General features: G+C 40.8%; 1 protein-coding gene and 1 long non-coding RNA gene across 4 annotated transcripts in view; one reads left to right on the top strand and one right to left on the bottom strand.

Moving 5' to 3' along the window:
- Positions 1–324: 324 nt before the first annotated feature.
- On the bottom strand, positions 325–18,740 carry LOC147651952 (uncharacterized). Of its 2 annotated transcripts, XR_015290079.1 has the most exons (4): positions 17,927–18,740; positions 9,483–9,807; positions 2,693–2,829; positions 325–2,569 (listed from the first exon to the last, which is right to left on the bottom strand). It is a non-coding gene; the product is annotated as an uncharacterized LOC147651952 (long non-coding RNA). The 2 variants fall into 2 exon arrangements; XR_015290078.1 differs by lacking the exon at positions 2,693–2,829 and having other exon boundaries at positions 17,927–18,397.
- Positions 18,221–18,743, top strand: part of LOC111931566 (uncharacterized) — a 38,343-nt gene continuing 37,820 nt past the window's right edge. Inside the window, exon 1 of one of the 2 annotated variants that reach the window (XM_086900587.1) lies at positions 18,221–18,246. The gene's annotated coding sequence lies outside the window, so the exon portion shown is untranslated. Of the gene's footprint in view, positions 18,247–18,629; positions 18,690–18,743 lie in introns of those variants that run through there. The other variant, XR_015290077.1, reaches the window with a different exon arrangement.

The following is an 18,743-nucleotide window of genomic DNA, read 5'->3' as shown; positions in this document are numbered from 1 at the left end:
TCTCCTCTCCTCTCCTCTCCTCTCCTCTCCTCTCCTCTCCTCTCCTCTCCTCTCCTCTCCTCTCCTCTCCTCTCCTCTCCTCTCCTCTCCTCTCCTCTCCTCTCCTCTCCTCTCCCCTCTCCCCTCTCCCCTCTCCCCTCTCCCCTCTCCCCTCTCCCCTCTCCCCTCTCCCCTCTCCCCTCTCCCCTCTCCCCTCTCCCCTCTCCCCTCTCCCCTCCCCGTTTCTCAAAAATCTGTTTTGTGCCACAGAAGTGTCAGCAATGTTGCAAACAGAGCAGCAAAGCTCCACTGATCTAGCAGACAAGCACAAAAAAAGGAGAAAGCTGTGTATATGTGTGCTTTATTTTGTTTTTCTGGGGTTTTTTGGTGTTGTTTTGTTTTGATTTTGTGTGTTTGTTTTGGTTTTTGTTTTTTTTTTCTAAATACCAACCTTGAATCAATCAGATATATTGGGTAGTTACCAGGGGTGGCCAGTGAAAAGACAGAAATTTGTAAGGAGATGCATTACCCTGGTAGGAGCAGAGTGTCACCCCATATGAAAGCAATCAAAGGAGATATTCTGACATGTTCATAGCCCAGAATAATGGGCTGTACTGACCCAAATGATCTATAACCCTGTGAAAAAAATCCCTTCATTTTGTAAAGATTTAAATACTGCTATGAGGATTATATTTGGGCACAGTTAGAAACTTTAACTTCTCCCAAGCATCTGAAGAGAAATCTGTATGCACAGACTGGGTTATGTTTCCGTTTAAAGGCAAAAAACAAAATACTGCTATAACTAAGTAGTTTAAACTGCATGTTAACAAGACTTCCTATTCTCAAAAGTACTTTATTTGATAAAAATCAGGGTTTTTTTCCTCTAAAGTTTACATCTTTCTTTCCTCAACTTCAATTCATTTTGTTGAAACAGAAAAAAATCAAAGTACTAAGGTGTTTTGGACCCAGTTCAGTTGGAAAATGTAATAATATTTTTACCTTTATGCACTAAGGAAATCAATAGATGTGTCGAATCTCAGTCTACAAAGCACGTTGGAACCAGGAGGACAAAGTGACTGGGAAAAATGAATTAGAGAAATGACAATTCTGGCTGCCATCAATTTTCTGCAGAAGTGACATGTTTATCATGGAAGTCACTCCAGCAAGCAGCTGCATTTCCAGTGAGTGTCATATATCTGAGATGATGCAATCTCTCTCTCCCTCATGTCAGATATATACACCAGCTGTGAAATGGCCTTCAGAGACAAGCAGGTTTGGGCTGTTTTTTGAGCTGACAACACATTATTCATGCGTTAGACACTGTCGAGATGGCTGTGATTGCTGTCAGACTCGGGAATCTTTTTCCAATTTTTTTATAGGCAAACATGAGCAATAGCCCAAGGGTCAAGCTTTTTCTTCCCCTCTCCTTTCTGTTTCCCCTGTTCTCCAGTCTGTGTAACTTTCTGAGCATGACATTTCGATGAGTAAAATGCAGAATGCGATACGTGAGGAATCCCAAAAGGCAGGCAGAGCATGGTACTTGACTTTCATGTCCTGTTCACCTTCAGCAATAATTTGGTATCTTAAATGGTTTCCATTTTGTAAATTTGATGATGCGTGGTGTGGGAAGGGAAGATGCTGTGAGGGTGGAAGCAAAAAGGAAGAATGAGTGATACAGAGGCTCAAAAATGAGGTGACTACTGGAAAGTCCCCTTGAGGGTGGTTCTGGTTTTTGAAGGAAATTGTTTCCAAGAAGCAAAAAGAATTTACAGACTGAGAAAAAGAAAAAAAGAAAAAAAATCCCTCTTTTAGGTGTTATACATGTCAGGACTTGCAGGCAGTTGTAGTAGTTGGTGCAGGCTTTATGGGAGGTGCGAGTAGTGCTGCAGGGTCCCGGCCACAGGTGGAAGGAAGGTTTTGGCACCAGCACAGTCTTCACCACTTGGTTAGTTTTTCTTCTGTAAACTAGGGATATACTTTAGTGATTAAAGACAAAATCTGTTATGGATCATTAGCTGCGATCCCTGCTTGCCATACAATCTCTTTAGATAACAGATAGTGCTATCTTTGATTTGAGCTAAGTGTATAAAAAAGTATGTTTGTTGCAGGGCATAGTGCCTGATGAACAAAGTGATGAAGGCAAGCAGTAACTATGTCAATAGGAAGTGTTTTATAAATAAGTAACACATTTAAAGTCCATTAATGAGCATCTGAATTGCTTTTCAAATATTTGCCTTGAAAATAGTTTGTCATTTATGTAGTTATGGTTTTGTTGTTTTTATTCCCTCAGGACTGTGGAGCTGTTGGGAGACTGTGGAAAAAACCCAAACAAATGAATGCTGCTGTAATATAAATTAAATAATGTAATAAAATGCCTGTTGTAGAGGGATAGCTCACGCAGCCCTTGCCAGAGCCAGGACTGTGAGAGCTGCAGGCAGTGATGTCACCCTTCTGACTGTGTCAGTCACTGCCAGTGTGACTCTTCCACAGAAATCTTCATTTCACTCCTTTTCATGATCCAGTGGTGCTACTAGTCACCCATTTTGCTGAGCAGGGTGTTGGGCAAGGCTCAGTTCTTGGAAAACACATCCTGTCAAAGCCAAGAAGAAACAAACAGGTACTGTAAGAGGCATGTCCTGCTGTAAAGGAACTGTTAAGGCAAATTTTCATCATTTGATTTCAAAAGATTTTACATAAATGTAAACATGTTTACCCAAAGAAGCTTATTCATTCAGACAGAGGGTTGAGTTATAAGTAGGAAATCTCAGAGCTAGTTAAGAATTTGTCCTGGAAGCTCCTTGGAATGGTTAATTAAATTGTTTTTTCGTGTCTCCTTCTTTTAGTACTGCTCTGTGGAAGGAAGAAAATTTACTTCAGGGAAATGTTTAAAGTAGTTTAAAATTTATCCAGGCCATGCAAATCCTTTTAGTTCAATTTTTATGCCACCAATGATTTCCATGAGCTGCCTTCAGTTTGAAATGCACTTAGGCAGTGTTTGTAGAAATAAACAAATGAAGTCCCTCTTCTTGCACATCATCAATTGTTCCTTTTCCCAGTTAGAGGTACAGAAGAAACATCATATTTGAGAGACATAGGCAGATGAACATGAAAGGGACCAGAATTTGCTGTGAGTGTTTGCTAGGCCTAGGAGACATTATTGAAAATGTATCTTTATTTTTCATCTTCATTAATGTTTGCCTTTATGAAATTGCTGATAAATTGATATATAGCTCCTCTAATAAAACAGAAGTCCATCCTCATTGCTAGACCTGTAGAGACTAAGTTCTGCATAGGAAGAAATATGAATTGTGTTGCAAACTTTCAGGGCAGCTCAGTCACAGCAGGACTTGAGAGACTGTCAGTTCAAATGGCTGAGAGTGGGGTGGGGAGCAGACAAACATTGTTGTTGAGGATCTTAAAAAAAAATCCATCCATGATACTTTTTTTTTTTGTTATGGAACTGGCAGAAAGTAGAAGAGGATGTCTTGAAAATAAAAAGGCTTGGAAAACATGAAATGGCTAAACCATAGTCATCAGTGGCAGAATGTTCAGGCTGTTTGGGAAGTCTGGCAGCTCATAGTTGTATTTCTGTTTCTGAGCTTGTATTCTGAGCCACTTCTCCCCTAGGGAACTGCATTGACAGTAGAAGTGGGAATGTGCCAGTGGTACTTGGCAGGAGGTGGAAAGGGCTGGTTTATTTAAGTATTCAGGCATGGCCACTCAGGTGTCTCAAAGTATGGTTGGTTTGTGCCATTTACTCACCTACTGCACAGTGAGGTCTCATCATCTGGAGTTACAGAAAGACCAAAAAACTAGAAACCAAAACCAGAAAACAGAGGATTCCTAAAAACCTAGAGAGGATGCTCCAGCATGGCTGAGATGTTTTCCATTTTCATACTTTATTCTTCAACTAAGAAACTGAAGTAGCCTAATGAAAATACAAGAGTTAAATTGCATGAATGGAAATTATCTTTAGTTGAATTTGGATAAAATGTAGATAAAGAAGCAGGAAAAGTACAAACTCTGATTTGTCTTTTGCTAAGAATGTCATTATAGGAAAATCCTTTTCTCTTTTCCTCTCCTGACCTCATTTGAAATGTTTCTGAACTGCCACCTGTAAGAACAGGGAACCAAGTGGCTGTAGGTGAGACTGCCTGAGTGACTGATTGTTGTCTATGGTCATTAGTAGAACTAGTAGAATTCTTCTAAATTTGGAAATGAGATGCTCTTTTGAACCTGAAAAGCATTATTTTCTGATTTCAAAGTTTTGAAAAGAAACAGAGAATTTGGAATTAATTAAAAAACATTATTTCTATTTAAAATATATTTTGGCTAAATGTTTCATTAGTTTGACATTTTAAAATAAAAATACTATATAAATATTAGTAATACTGGATAAAATGTAAATTCTTTTGGCAGCTGCCTTATATATCAGGTTTTCTTATTTAAAAAAAAACCAACAAACCAAGAAAACCTTTTATTCACTGAGATTTCTGCTTGTCCAACTCTAAGCCTTGTCAGATGCTGTCAGCTAAGGATAATTGCAGAGGAGTGGGTCAGACAGGAGAGCTCAACACCCACATTGCAGGCTTGTCTCTTTTCCAGATTTGCTCCATGATACCTGGAGTGTCACCACAATGAGTAAATCTTACTTTGGAATTACAATACAGCATTTTTCATTCAGACCAGAGAACTGCTGTGATAGGGACTTATGCAAAACCAGAATAAAACAAAATCAATTCCCCTACCCTCCGAGGAAAAAATCCCTTCACACACAACAAAATAAAGAGCTTGTTTATTGAGAAAAACAGAAATTTGTGTTGGGATATTTTCAATTATGGTGACTGGTTTAAGTTTCCATAAGGCAAATAAATGCTTTAGCTAAAAATTCTTGTAAAGGCAGAATTCACTTCTTCTCACACCTGTGCCACCTGCTTTATCTATATTTATACACATGTGCCATATTTATATATTTTTCTGGACAGTTCTCATTATTACCACCAACCAGGGTTGGAGAAGGAAAGTGCAGATGATGAAATAAATTGGAGTGTAGGATGAAAATTCTGCTTTTTCATAGGAAAGCTGTCAGATGGATTAATGGCTGGGATGAGCCAAATAGCTCCATTATCAGATCAGATAAAGACCGCTCCCCTCCCTGGCTAAAATAATTGAGCAAGGGGGCTCTGATATGGATTTTGTGAGAGATGAACTCCTTGAGAGTAAATTAAAGACAGGATAATAGAGTTCCTCACTACGCATGTGTAACCACTACTCTGATAAATTGGGATGAATGTAATCTTACACAGGCCAGCAACATCCAGGTCTGTCAAAAACCCAGATATATCTGTATCTATCAATACAGATGTGTTTTATTTTCTTGCAGGACTAGGAAGGAAGCTACAGAGCATATGAATGAAATGGAAAATCACTGCAGTGGGTATGCACATACGCACACAGACAGAAAACTCCATTATCTTCCACTCAACCATAAATAATACCTTTGTTAAGGAAAAAAGCATGTGTGGGGATGTGCAATAACCTCTCCCAACACAGCACAAGGAGCACAGGAAGCCAAGCCATGAAGGGAATGTCCCATCCTGGCCCAGTGTCCACAGCCCAGGGGAGCAGCTGGGAGCGTGCTGTGGGTTCAGTGACCCCACAGGGAGAAGTGCTTTGGGAGGAATTGTAACCTTCCATGGCCACACTCAGGCTCTGAAGTGACATGACTCACATCACCTGGATGTGAGCACAGGTGAAGGGCTGCCCAGTGCTGTAGTGCTCCATCAAATTCCCTTGGAAGGAGGTGCCTTGCACGGGCAGGAGCTGCCCTTCGCGTGGCACCAAGGGAATCAACTCCTCCCTGGTCCCACAGTGATTACAGTGTGGGGAGGGATGGAGGGAGGCTGCTAACTTGTGCTTCCCTCACAGGGGTGTGCTGAAAAATTACTAAAACAAAGTGAGGCTGCTAACTTGTGCTTCCCTCACAGGGGTGTGCTGAAAAATTACTTAAACAAAGTGAGAGGTCAGAGAAACTAACTGACAAGATGAGCGAGACAAATGATAAAGGAGGCTGGAAGAACTGGCTGGCTGTGTGCAGAAGGGCTGCAGATGAGATAGGAATGCTCCAAGCAGTGATTGCAAGGTGACTTGGCAATGTTCTGCAAATATTTGAGGGAATAAACATCATTGGGGAAGAGAAATTAGTACAACAAGTTTTATCATAGAGAGCAGGAAGATGATCTACCAGAAAAACTTTTTGAAAGACATTAATAAATGGTGAAACGAGCCTTTCAGGGGCAAGAGGAGATGTAACACTGGGTGAGATTTTTTTTTTTTTAAATTAAATTGGAAATCAGCCACAGAATGTGGTGTGCTAATGTAGGCAGCTTTGGGGTTTTGGTTCTCTAGTACACCACTGCTTCACATGAGTTCGTCCCTCAGGGATGTGGTGTTCTAGGGAAATGGTAATAACTAAGAAAAGCAAGTTGGACAAAATGCATCAGCCCTTTGACAGCATGAGAATTGAGTGTATAATCATGCTCAGCCTTGTTCAGAAGCCCAGAATAACAACTTGCACTTGTCTGTGTAGGGGCTTTGTCCCTTATTTGCAGCAGGAATGCTCAGTGTTGAGAACTTTTTTCAAATTGTAGATGTATAAAATCACTGAAATTTCTTGATGCATGCTGACTCTTTAAAAATAAAGAGCAGCACATCTTTGTGACACTGCTTGTCTTTAGGAAAGCTGTTAATTCTTCATCACTAAATTTATTTGTATTTCCCGATTTTGTTATTTATTACAGCTTCTAGCAATTTATACTATGACATGCTACAGCTATAGTTGTCTCTGGCTCCTTATGCCAGTGGACCCGTGGAGGATTGCTCTCAGCAGAGTTGGGTTTAAATCAGACTCTTTGTCAGATTAATAGGTTATGAGCAAGCACAGAGGCAGGAGTTTGCTCTCTGGGGCCCTGTGATTTCTACCTTCTCTGCCTGGCAGTGCTCCTGGCTGCTGGGGGAGCTGGCTCCCTGTTTCTGCTCACCAGGTGGAACAGCAGATGAACATTTGTCTGAGCATTTCTCCTGGCTGGATCTAAACTGATTCTTTTTCAGAAGTACTTGTCACAGGAATATTATCTGTATTAAGATCTGAACACTGATATTTTTTTTCTTTCCTCCTGTGTTTTTCTGCTGTTTATCTTCACTGGGTTTGCTGTATGTCATCCCTTTCAAAATGCTGCATCTTCCCTTTTCTTCTGTTTAGGGATTTGATTTGCCTCCTGAAACATGGTGGTACAAAAATGATGTTTTGGGGAAAGCCCTTAAAGGGGATCTGATTACCTTCAAGTCCGACACTCATCATCAATGCTTTTGTTTGCCACATTATCCATCATTTCTGAGTCACAGTAACAATTCAGGGATCTCACTGAAGACAGAAGAACCTCATGCTTGTCTTTACCCTATCATCTGTTTCCAAGTAAATGCTCCATACTATTAAATATCTTCTCTCTGTTTCCTTCATCTATTTTTTAACTTTGCATAAAATAGTTACGTGGCCTTGGTTAAGAAATGCTTGGGAGAAATCTCTCTTCAAATACAGAAGGATTTTCTCATCATCTACCCTGCCTTTATTCAATTCCCCTTTGAAGATAAGAAGGGATAGATGGATGTGAGTGAGACTTAGCATGTTATATTCTGCCACCAGACTGCTCTAGCAAGCATTTCCTATACCAGGGGTATTCCCACTTCAGCCTATCTGACCCCTGTTAATTGCAGTGCTGCTTTCCTCTTGCTTATTTGCAGACAAATGCTTGAAACAAGGTGCAGTGCTATAATCTGTTCTGAAAAGCCTCTCCAAGAGGACAGGAACTGTGGCTGCTGATTCGCTTTCCCATGTTGAGAAACCAAGCGGAACAGATTAACACACTTAGTGGTAACACACTTTTGAGTCTCAGTGGGTTTGACTTGTTCTTCCTTCTTCAAAGCAATTAACTGTATATAAATTTGATTCTGTATGGTATATGCCTTTGACTGTTTTAAGATCTTTTCCTGGTGATGGTGAGGTTTTCAATAAAACATGAAATAATTTACGTGACTGGATTACCCAAGGTCCTTTTTCATACAGCCCAGTGTGAGTAATAAAAATGTGAGACCTGAAATATGTCTGTGATCTCCAAAGCCATAATATCCATGCTACTTAAAACCTATTTAAATTAAAAAAAAAGAAAAAAAAAAAAGAAAAGTGGGCTGGTTTTGCTCCATCCTTCTATCTGAGAAAATGACCTGCATAACAATCAGATGCATTTTACTACTTAATTCTTTATTACAAAGTTTTGGAGAACCAAATTATTTTCTATCTCCCATGCAGAGGGAGATTTGCTCTGAATATTCAAACCTGTCACTCCTTAGTTATCTTGCTTTCCAAGATCTCACTTTCAGAATACTAAAATAAAAAAAAAAAAAATATAAATAAAAAATTGGCTCTTCTGCATTATATAGAAAGAAATGGAAGGAAGGAAGGCAAAGTGACAGGAAAAGCTTTGGGAAAGCAAAGCAGTGATCTTAAATCCCTTGCTTCATCTTCTATTTCTCTAGTGTGACTACATAACCATTTTGTTTCCCAAACATCTTTCAGCTGGGTTCCCTCTAGGCCATCTCAGATCCACACATCCCTCGTGTGTGCCTCCTGCAAGAGCGGCACCGTCTCTTCCCCACGGATCGTGTGCCAGTGTCACAAAGCATGTCCCCTTTGTTTGTTAGCAAGATGACCAGCACTAGCAGGCTGCTCAGAAATGCCAGCTTTAATTACAAATTTTGCTTTCAAGGGGAGCACACAGATTATGCCTGGGTATCTTAAAAGTGCCTCTTGCCTTTCTAACTCTGACTGTTGTGGTTTGAAAAATAATAAGGCTTCTGTTCTCGTGATTACTAGTCCTTACTGTCACCCTGTCCTGGGAGGAACCCAAACAGAAGCAAATGACAACCGACAATCTTGTGCATCTTGAGCTGCCTGATGTTATGAAATAATGCAATTTCCCATTAAAAAGAAATAAAAAAGCACTGCTTGCATTGTTTTCTCCACAGAAAATTGATCCTTTGGTTCTTGACTTTGTAGAGGGTGTCTCAGGAGCACTCAGTGTGAGACAGTGAGCACCACGTTCCTCAGACTGCCTTGAGTTAGCTTGACCCACAGCTGTAAACTCATCACTATGCACAGTCATGTGAAAACAGCTGGCTACTAATTTCTTCCTGGATGATGAACTACCTTGTGTGATATCTTGCTTAATAAATGAGGCCATAATAGTTATATTGGTCACCATTTTAGCAGAGTAAAGTGGATGAAAGCATAATGATGTTTACTCTGTAGGCCATAACACTTTCATGGAAGTATAAAGAATCTGAGAACTAGGTCACAGAAAAACATATTGCCTGAGGTATGCATCTATTGTACAGTCTTAAAAAAAAATAAAGAAAAAAAATAAATATATATAATCATATATACTTACTACAATTCAGGTCCAGGCATTAGACGATGACATACTTCAGATTCAACAAACTTAACATCAAAATTGACTTCAAACTCTTATTGTTTTGGGCCAGTTTTGCTGCCGTGTATAACTCAGATTGTTGAATCTTTCTATGCAATTCTTGAGAAAGATGGCTGGAAATTGATCTGCTTACTCAGAGTTTATTCCTCAGGGACTTACACAAAGAGGCGTTGTACGTGGTGAGCTGGCCAAAGAGTTCAAGGTCAGTGCAGAAGCTTGGCAGGACTGTGTTCCTTCACCCATGATATTCAATTATCTTGCTGACTGGATGTGGAGATGAGCCCTTGGGGATTACAAAGGAGAAAGCAAGGTTTGGGGATTTTATTAGTATGTTGACAGCTTTTTTAGACTTTGCTGCTGACCTTGGGTATAATCAAACACACAGAATTTTTACAGTAATCACTGCTTTGAAGAGGAAACAAAAGTTACCCTGAAACATGGGGCTAAAGGTTTTATGGTCGATGACCAGGAGAAATTTTTTCATGTCTTTAAAATTGTAGGGGTAAGAAAGGCTGGAGGAAAAAGTCATTCAAGTGGCTTTCTTTCAAAGTAATGATACTTAATCCTTTGTAATTTTCTTGAATTTTTATCTGTTCTCTGCTGGTATAATTCCACTAATTTTCTGTACCATCTCAAAGGAATGAATTGTCCTTCACTCAGGAGATATTAAATAAAACCTAAGAAGGTGATTTGCATCATTCTGAGCTGCCTACTGACACTATTTTTAGCCATGGAAGGTGATGGCTGCACTCTGTCTCTGAGAAAAACAGAGATAAGTGCATTGATTCATTCAAACATTTATGCACATCCTTAATATTTTTCCTGGCTCACAAACTGGTCATTCAAAAGCAAATTGTTGGTGGTCTTGTTTGTTTGGTTTGATTGGTTTTTTTGATTTATTTTTCAGTTTTGCTTTTCTAAGACAGCATAGCATGATGTGCCTCAGGCTGCATAGGTTCTAGAAAACAAAGTGTGGGTCATCTGCTCAAGGGGTGGAAAGCCACTGCCCTAAATTTGCTGCTTATGGGCTCAAAGATGCAAGAATAAGAGACAGAAGTCAAGAGAGTAAGTTCACTGCATGTTTAATTGGTAGGGATACGGTCAGCTGAGGTACAATTCTAATTTGAACCATTTATTTTTTGTATCATAACTGGCATTAAATTAATGACTTGAGAAGGAAAAGATTGAATTAATTGTTATGGGTTGATTTTCTTTATGGATCTTTTAGGAACAGGTCTAAGTTAAAATCTATATAGTTTTTTAAATGACCTTATGCTACTTTTAAAAGAAGGTTTCTTTGTCCCTTCTGTTTTTTAAAACAATTTAGTTCTCTGGTTAAGACTTTCTGGTTAAAGCAGATACTTCTAGAAGAGTCAAGCTGCCCTCATACATATTCCATTGCAGAATATTGACATCATGTGAAAACAGTGGTGATTAATCCTAAAATACTCTAGAGTAAGTCACTGAATAGCTAGTGCCAGGGAAATTAATTTTAGCTTAGAAAATCTATACTTACTCTGAGTTGAAAACCCAGGGAAAAGTACTACATGAGATTCAGGCAATAGAAAAGTTTTTTTTTGGAGGTAATTATTATTTTCTCATCCACTGTAGTAATTTGGAACCAGTAGTATTCTTTTAGTTTTATGAGCCCCTCTGGCACTGCCTGAGTTCTCTTCCTTCACCGCAGTCCGTGGTTTTGGTTAGTGCCATAGGGGCTGGATTTAGGTCACCAAACAGACTCATGGAAGTCTCACTTAAGTGCCACCAGAAAGAAATATACACTTCCAGGGCCTGTGTCCTATCTCCTAAAGTATTTTTGTAAGAGTCAATTCTGTTTTAAAACATCTCCTTCCTTCTGCTGACTCCCAGGGAGTTTGTGGTCATTAGCACAGATTTAGGTGTTTGTAAAACAGCCACCTGAACCTCCTGAGCTGCTTGTCACTGTGTTTGAGACAATGTCTAGAGTAATCATCAGGAGAAATGAGTGGAAAAATTTTAAAGAGTAAACATTTGTCTTTTTATTTAAAAAAATTTGTAAAGTTTTCTACTTTGGTTAGAATTTCCTTGATAAACAAAGTGCTTGGTGGTTCTGTCTGGTTGTAAGACTAAGGACTTTTATCTGATCTTTGAAATCTGTGGTTCAGGGCAGTGGTCACCCTTTTTCAAAATAACAAAATTAACTGTCCATGTTATAGGCTTAAGAATATCCTCACCAAAAAAAAATATAAAGTGAGTGAGCCATGTAGGGTGCTCAGTGTATCTCCTAGCTTATTTTCTGATTAAAAAATGACTGTGTTAGAAATCAATATTGCTTGATCTAATAAATCCTTCACTACCTCTGTGATGACATATATCCTCTACCCAAATTTATCCTGGTTAAACTTTTCCTAGAACAAACATTAAACATTAACTCCACCAGGAACCAGGTGAGTGATGGACTGAGTGAAAACTTGTGTTGCCTTATTTTAGCTAGCCCTGGATTATTCAGGAGTGCCAGAAGCTGCCAGCTACAGGGGTAGCATTTGAATACCCATGGCAGAGACAGCAGGCACAGTGGTAGAGCCTGACTCGCTTATGCCACCCTGCCCAGAGGCAGATCCAGCTGCAGTAGAAAGAGAAGTATTTTCTCTTCCATCTGAGATAGTCTTTGCTCTTTTTGGGAGCTGGGGAAAAATTAGAACCAATATAGTATCAAATCAAAATAGTAGGAATATTAATAGGAAAAACAAATTAATCTGTATTAAAAGGAGATAAAAGTATGTTTTATGGCTTTGTGGCAATGAGTGCACCCAGCATGTGCCCATTGTTTCCTCAAGAGAATAAAAGAGTAGCAGCCAAAAGGCATGGAGATAGCCTTGCTCCAGAATGTATTATAAATAAATGAAAGAAAAAGATCATGATCATCCTGCTGAGGTACTGAAAGGTTCCTCTGTGCTGCTCAGCAGGACAGGGGGGGATGCTGGTGTGCAGTGATGTGTCTGACACAAGTGGCGTGGGCTGCTCCAAGCAGCTCCGTGGCTGGAGTAGAGCATTTCAGAAGAAACCTCTCGAAGCTTTCTCCATGTAAAATAAAATGCCTACAAGTCTTTTTCTCTGAAGAAACATAGCTGAGGTGTTTTAAACTCCATTCAGCCTGCTGCTACACAGTGTATTTCCTAGAGCACGGTGTAGCACTGGCTGGGAGCTGCCTGGGACACGGTGCTGGCAGGCAGCATTCATCTTCATTACATCATCTTATAATGTATAAGGGAGGCCACTGCACCAGCCTCAACATCACTTGAAGTTTTTGAAAGTTAGAAATACTACTAGTCCCCTGTATCAGCTTTCCAATATCCTAAGATAAGGAAAAAGACTGATATTCCCTTTCACTCTGAGGCTTTATCTCAGAGTTGAGATTTCTTATATTTAAAATTACTATTTTGCCATAATAGTATAAATAAGGTTAACTAGAAAATGTTTCATGTTCTGTAAGGATACAGTTTGGCATCACTAAGCGATATGCAGCAAGAATAATATGGATGCATTACCAAAAATGTTCAAGGAATTTTGCTTCCGTTAAGCTAAAAAAGTATTGCAAATATAAGAAAATCTTCACAGGAGAAAAATTGATAAGGAAAAATTCAAAAGAAAATGTTTTTAAAGTATGTCATGGAAAAAAGATATTTTAGGTATCACTTGTATTGTTAGGACATAGCATAAGAGTTCATACGCCCGATCCAGGGACCGTGCCACAAAACATCACACTGAGTAGGGTAAAAGAGTCACAACTCTATCTTTTGTTTCCCTGGGAATTGCTAAGGCTCTTTTTTTGAGAGGTGAAGCCATGCAGATGGCTTCTCCAAAGCATCCTACTTCAGTCACAAGAGCCATTTGTGGTAATTTGTTTCTCCCTGCGTTGAACTGGTTTTGAACAGGCACAGTGCTCATCAAAATATTTTTAATTCCCTCCAAAAGAATAGAGAGATGTGTTTAAACATATGTGACAAATGAGTTCATCCGGTGATGTTTCTGTTCATTATTCATAACAGGCCACTGAGGATCAGTGTGCAAGCAGTAGCACTTCAGATAATGCTGACATCCCTGTGACTTGAAATATTCTCATGCTGTGGCTCTTCTTCTAGACTGCTTTTTTTTGACAGTCACAAAGCTAAAAAGCATTGAAGTCCCAGAATCCGACTTCACTTTGTCTGCCTCTGGCTGTGGCCCATGCTGAGTCTGTCCCTCCTAAAGAAGTGCTTGTCTTCATCTGTGCTGTTCTAATGGCTGTAGTCCCACCATGTTTGCCCTTGGGAGTCTGGAGTTCACTATTTGGCCTTTTTGTTGCGCGTTTTTCTTTTTACATCCTCCTGCCGCACAATGGGATGATGTTTTGTCTTTGCAAGTATCTAGTCCCAGGGAGAAGAATTTAGGTTTTGAGGTGCGCTGCCATCACCATGGATGTGTCAGAGGGAGGCAGAGCTGTCTGCTTTCTGCATTGTTCACCTCCCTGGGTCAGGCCATGGTGGAAGGGCAAGGGGGACTAACTGGAGTGGGCTTTGCCTCTGATTGTGCTGTGTTGACTTGATGGGTGTCAGATAACAGCATCTCAACATCTGTTGGTCCAGCAGCTTTTTAAATAGTGGAATTGCTGTTAAATCCCTACTGCAGGTAACATTAGACTTGAAGATAAAAACAAATTATTTTCTTTCTGTAACTTCTGCCACCAGCCCCTTTGTCACCTGCTATAACCTGTTTAATTACTGTAGTACTGGGGCCATTTTTATGCACACTGCCTGTTTTATTGGTCTGTTTTTTTCCTGGAGTGCAGAAGAGAAGTGGATGTTTCTAACAGAGTGAGATTTGCTTCTCAGAATCTGTTTTCTTTACAGCTCCTACCTAACAAGAGGAGAGCTTGTTCTAACTCGCATCTGCTGATGGCAGATTTCAAGGGTTTCCAGCCTGGGATAAGGAGTGGGTTCCTTCCAGTGCATTCCCTGTGTCATTGGAAAGGGCAGCTCCAGCTGCCATGAACCTGCTGGAAACTTCTGTGTTAAGATTATATCCAACAGAGTAGTTTGCCAGAGTTTGCTGAGTAGTACAAAAGGAGCAGAGTGTGACAGCATGACAGTGAATTTTTTGGTGTATCTGAAGCCTTGTTCTAGTTGCCAACTTTATCCCATGCTCAGTTGCTCAGTAAATTCATTTCATTTTAGCTCTACAAAAGTCTGCTGGCCTCACAGAACAAGTGAAGGAAAATAAGTCATCTTTCCAGTTCTGGAAGTGTTGAAGGGGTTCCAATTCCACCCTAAAAAATACTCCAATCTACTGACATTTTATTCTCTTTCCCTTATTTCTGGGTATCATAGACATGATAAGTAAAAGAAGCTCTGCTAGATCAAATTCTGATTTCATATGTCTGCCAGTGAAAGTTTTCTCCCAGAAAATACCTTTTCAGTTAAAAGTAATCTTCAACTTAGTTGTTTTTAAAACAAATTCAAATGAGGATTCTGCCATTTCTGCTACAAAACTAAAACACAATGATGAGTAACTGTGTGGGAAGTCCTTGACACTTCTTTTAATATGATGTGTGGCAATTTATCACTACCCATACTTCTGATTGCTTAAGCAGCTTTCAATCCAGAAGATAGTATTAGTACAGCATGTTTTTCTGTTTGATACAGAGCTTTGGGATATGGGATATTTGACTCAAACCCAAACACACCCAGCATGTTCCCACTGATCTTGTCATTGCAATATCCCAGTCACTAGGATGCCATGCTTGAGTTGCTTTTGCTGGTGGTAACATTGCTCATCAGGAGGAAGTCGTGCCTTAGGTGTGCAGTGTCTCGGGAGCAGGGAGCCTCTCCTGGCTGCCGTGGGGAGACAGGTTTGCACTGCTCCCTGTGACAAAGGGAGATCTGATGTGACAGGCTGCTGTACCTGCAAGAGGAAAAGGTCTGCCCGGGACAAGTGGTGAACATACTGGAGAAAAAAAAAAAATTACTTAGAAGGCACTTTTGCATGCAGAGTTATCTTGAGGTCTGGAATAAAGGGTTCAAGATGACACAGAGAGTGAAAACAAGCAGCTTAAAGAAAAGGAGGCCCCCTGGGCTTTCCCATCCTGTACAACCCTTAAGGAAGGTGAATGATGCCTTAGCCTGAGTGGGGACAAGTGTTGCCTGTGCAGAGAATGAGGTGTTGCCACCATTGAAGAGATGATCTGGGATCCCAGCTGCAACTCTTTATCATCCACAGTGCAAACCAGAGAACTCTGAAGCACCACAGGCACAGTCTGCTGTATTGACAGCCCTCATGAGAGAAGATTAGAAGGGTTTTGTCTGTGCACTTGAGCCTAATGAAGGGTGAGAGACTATGGAAACAGCCTATAAATACATCAGGAGAGATGAGAGCTGTGTGGGTGAGTGTGCTGGCACAAAAGCCAAGAGCAGGTATGGTGCCTATGAATAAACACAGGCTGTACCAGAGAAGCACTTTCTGCTCCATAAAGGATCAAAGTCTGACATGATAGAGACAGAACATAGCTTTTGGGGAGGAATGTGACTGTTTCATGTTTATTTCATGGGTTGTCTACAATAGCAAGTAGACAACCTAGTAGTAGTTGGCTCAATAATCTAATCTAATCTAATCTAATCTAATCTAATCTAATCTAATCTAATCTAATCTAATCTAATCCAATATAATCTTTTGTCACTGTTCTGGGCTTGTTTTGAGTTGGAGCCCACCAATCAAGTCAGTGTGTCACTAAAGGACACAAAATGATTCACAAAAATGTGAATCATTTCAAATTTCATCATTTTTCAGTATTAGAACAGGAAAAGAAGATACTTTATTCTCTGACTCCGGTATTTATAGGTTCTCAACAATGACCAGGGATTGGATAATTAAATTACCACCTTCCCAAGCACACTGGTCATGAGAAACGTCCATCAAAAGACGTTTCTTAGAAGGAAAGTGATAAACAATTTATGTTTATAGAACTTTAATGGGAAAGTAACTAAAACTATGAAAACTTTATCAGAAGACTTTAGGTTTCAGGGTGATGTCAGTCCTCTCTCTCTCTTTACCTTCTTCCCCTGCTCCCATTCTCAGGAGTCTCCTATGCAGGGATCTGTATCCTCCTACAGCCAGTGACATCTGCAAGAGGGGAAGATGTCCCCTTGCAGTGTCCCCTTTTGCCAGTGATTACACCAGACCCTATGATGAATGTGCAAAATATTTTGTTTTCTTTTAGCATTTTTCTAAGAAAATAAGTTGAACCCCTTAGGCTAGGTTTTTCAGTGAGATCTTCCTTTATTTTCTGTATAGGGAAGCCCTTTTAACAGTTATGATTCTTTGTGTGTCTCCCACATTGCTTCTGTGATGATCTAATTGTCTAATGTTATACACTGATAATTTACTAGATAAAAGAAGGAACTTTACCTGGATTAGTAATAGGAATATGAAATTAATTTGATTGACTTGGATTTAGCTATTTCACTATGCATGTAAAGTTCCTCTCCCTCACCCTAAACTCAGTATCCCATTTATTTCAGCTGTGATATTGTATCCCATTTATTTTAGCAGCAGTACTTTGCTTATAAATAAGGCATGGGACCTTAGTTCTATATACTTCTCTGAAACACTTCAGCTTGTAGCCTTTAATCTAGCTAGTTAGATAACACAGTAATTACTGACGGGAAAGATCAATGCCTCTAAAGCTCAGTGCATCCAAGGAGAACCTTCAGTCATCCTACAGAAGAATATGTTTCTGCATTGACCTCCCCAGCAGCGTCAGAGATGCTGTTTTAGCTGAGGTGGATGTGTGCTTAGAGGAGTGAATCTGAAGTTTGGTCTCTCATGTTTTCCAGTACTAAAATCCCTTTTACTTGCTGTATATTCCGTACTGCATTTCAGCTCCAGGCTTTTTCAAATTTTATTTGTAGATGTAGAAAAACCTATTTAGGGTAAAGGAGTTGTGCCCAACTCTACAGTGTCTGGTTTTATTCCTCCACTCCCCATAAGAATAAAGTCAAAGAAAGGGAAAGTCTCCATTTGTGTCTATTATGACAGTATGACAGCCCTGTCTTTAACTTAACAGGCATATATATGAGTTAATTTCAGGTAATTTTAATATGTGGATACAACTACTGGCATTGTTTCCAAATGAGTTTTCTTGCTTTTATTCTTACTGTTGATCATTAAATATGGTGGCTAAATAGTACCATATCACCCCTATGGTTTTGTTCCTGGAAATTTTCTTGAATAACAGCTGAAGTAATGTGTAGATAGTTACTGCAATTTAAAACCTCAAATTTATAAAACCAAGGACAGGGTCTGCTAACACAATAAAACACAATAGGTATCTGCAGACTCTGCTTTCTCCTCAGACTGAAAAATTGCTTCCATCTGCACAAAGGGCTCACCTGCTGCAATTCTGGTTTAGCTTTATAGGCTGTTACTACTTTTGACTTGATTATGGTTTAATTGGAGATACTCAACATAAGTTTGTTACCAAACTTGGGACGCACAAAGATTGGAACACGAATTCAAACACATAGGAAGCAAGAGAGAAATCAATGCTGCTTTCCCAAACTTGATGTTACTGCATCCTTGCTGAAACATTTGGAAATCTGCTGGCCTTGTTTAGAGCCTCTCCAGGGTTAAGGGCCACAAGATGTCAGTGTAGCACCAAACATGAAGGAGTGGCAGGCGGGTTTGTGCAGCCCCTCAAATTGTCCAGCTGGTAAAAGCCTGTTGACTCTAGCTGCAAGGAGAGGCACGGTGGTCAGGAAATGGCCCATGCGATGAGGAGCCGCCTCTGGGCCTGGAGCACGGGGGAGCGGCCGGGGGAGCGGCCGGGGAAGGCAAGCCGGGAAGGCAGGCCGGGAGGCAGGCCGGGGGGGGCAGGCCGGGGGAGGCAGGCCGGGGGGCAGGCCGGGGGAGGCAGGCCGGGGGGGCAGGCAGGGAAGGCAGGCAGGGGGAGGCAGGCCGGGGGAGGCAGGCCGGGGAGGCAGGCCGGGGGAGGCAGGACGGGGGGCAGGCCGGGGGAGGCAGGCCGGGGAGGCAGGCCGGGGGAGGCAGGACGGGGGGCAGGCCGGGGGAGGCAGGCCGGGGGAGCCAGGCCGAGGGGGGCAGGCAGGGAAGGCAGGCAGGAGCAGGCAGTTGTGAGCAAGGCTGTCTGTGGAGGTGAGAGCTGAGTGTGCCTGCAGGCCCTGGGCACTGCAGCTCCCATTCTCCTGG

Source organism: Cyanistes caeruleus, chromosome 8 (assembly GCF_971803275.1).
Source record: "Cyanistes caeruleus chromosome 8, bCyaCae1.hap1.1, whole genome shotgun sequence".
NCBI lineage: Eukaryota > Metazoa > Chordata > Aves > Passeriformes > Paridae > Cyanistes > Cyanistes caeruleus.
Note: the sequence above shows the minus strand (reverse complement) of the source record. Positions and strands in the feature narration are given on the sequence as shown.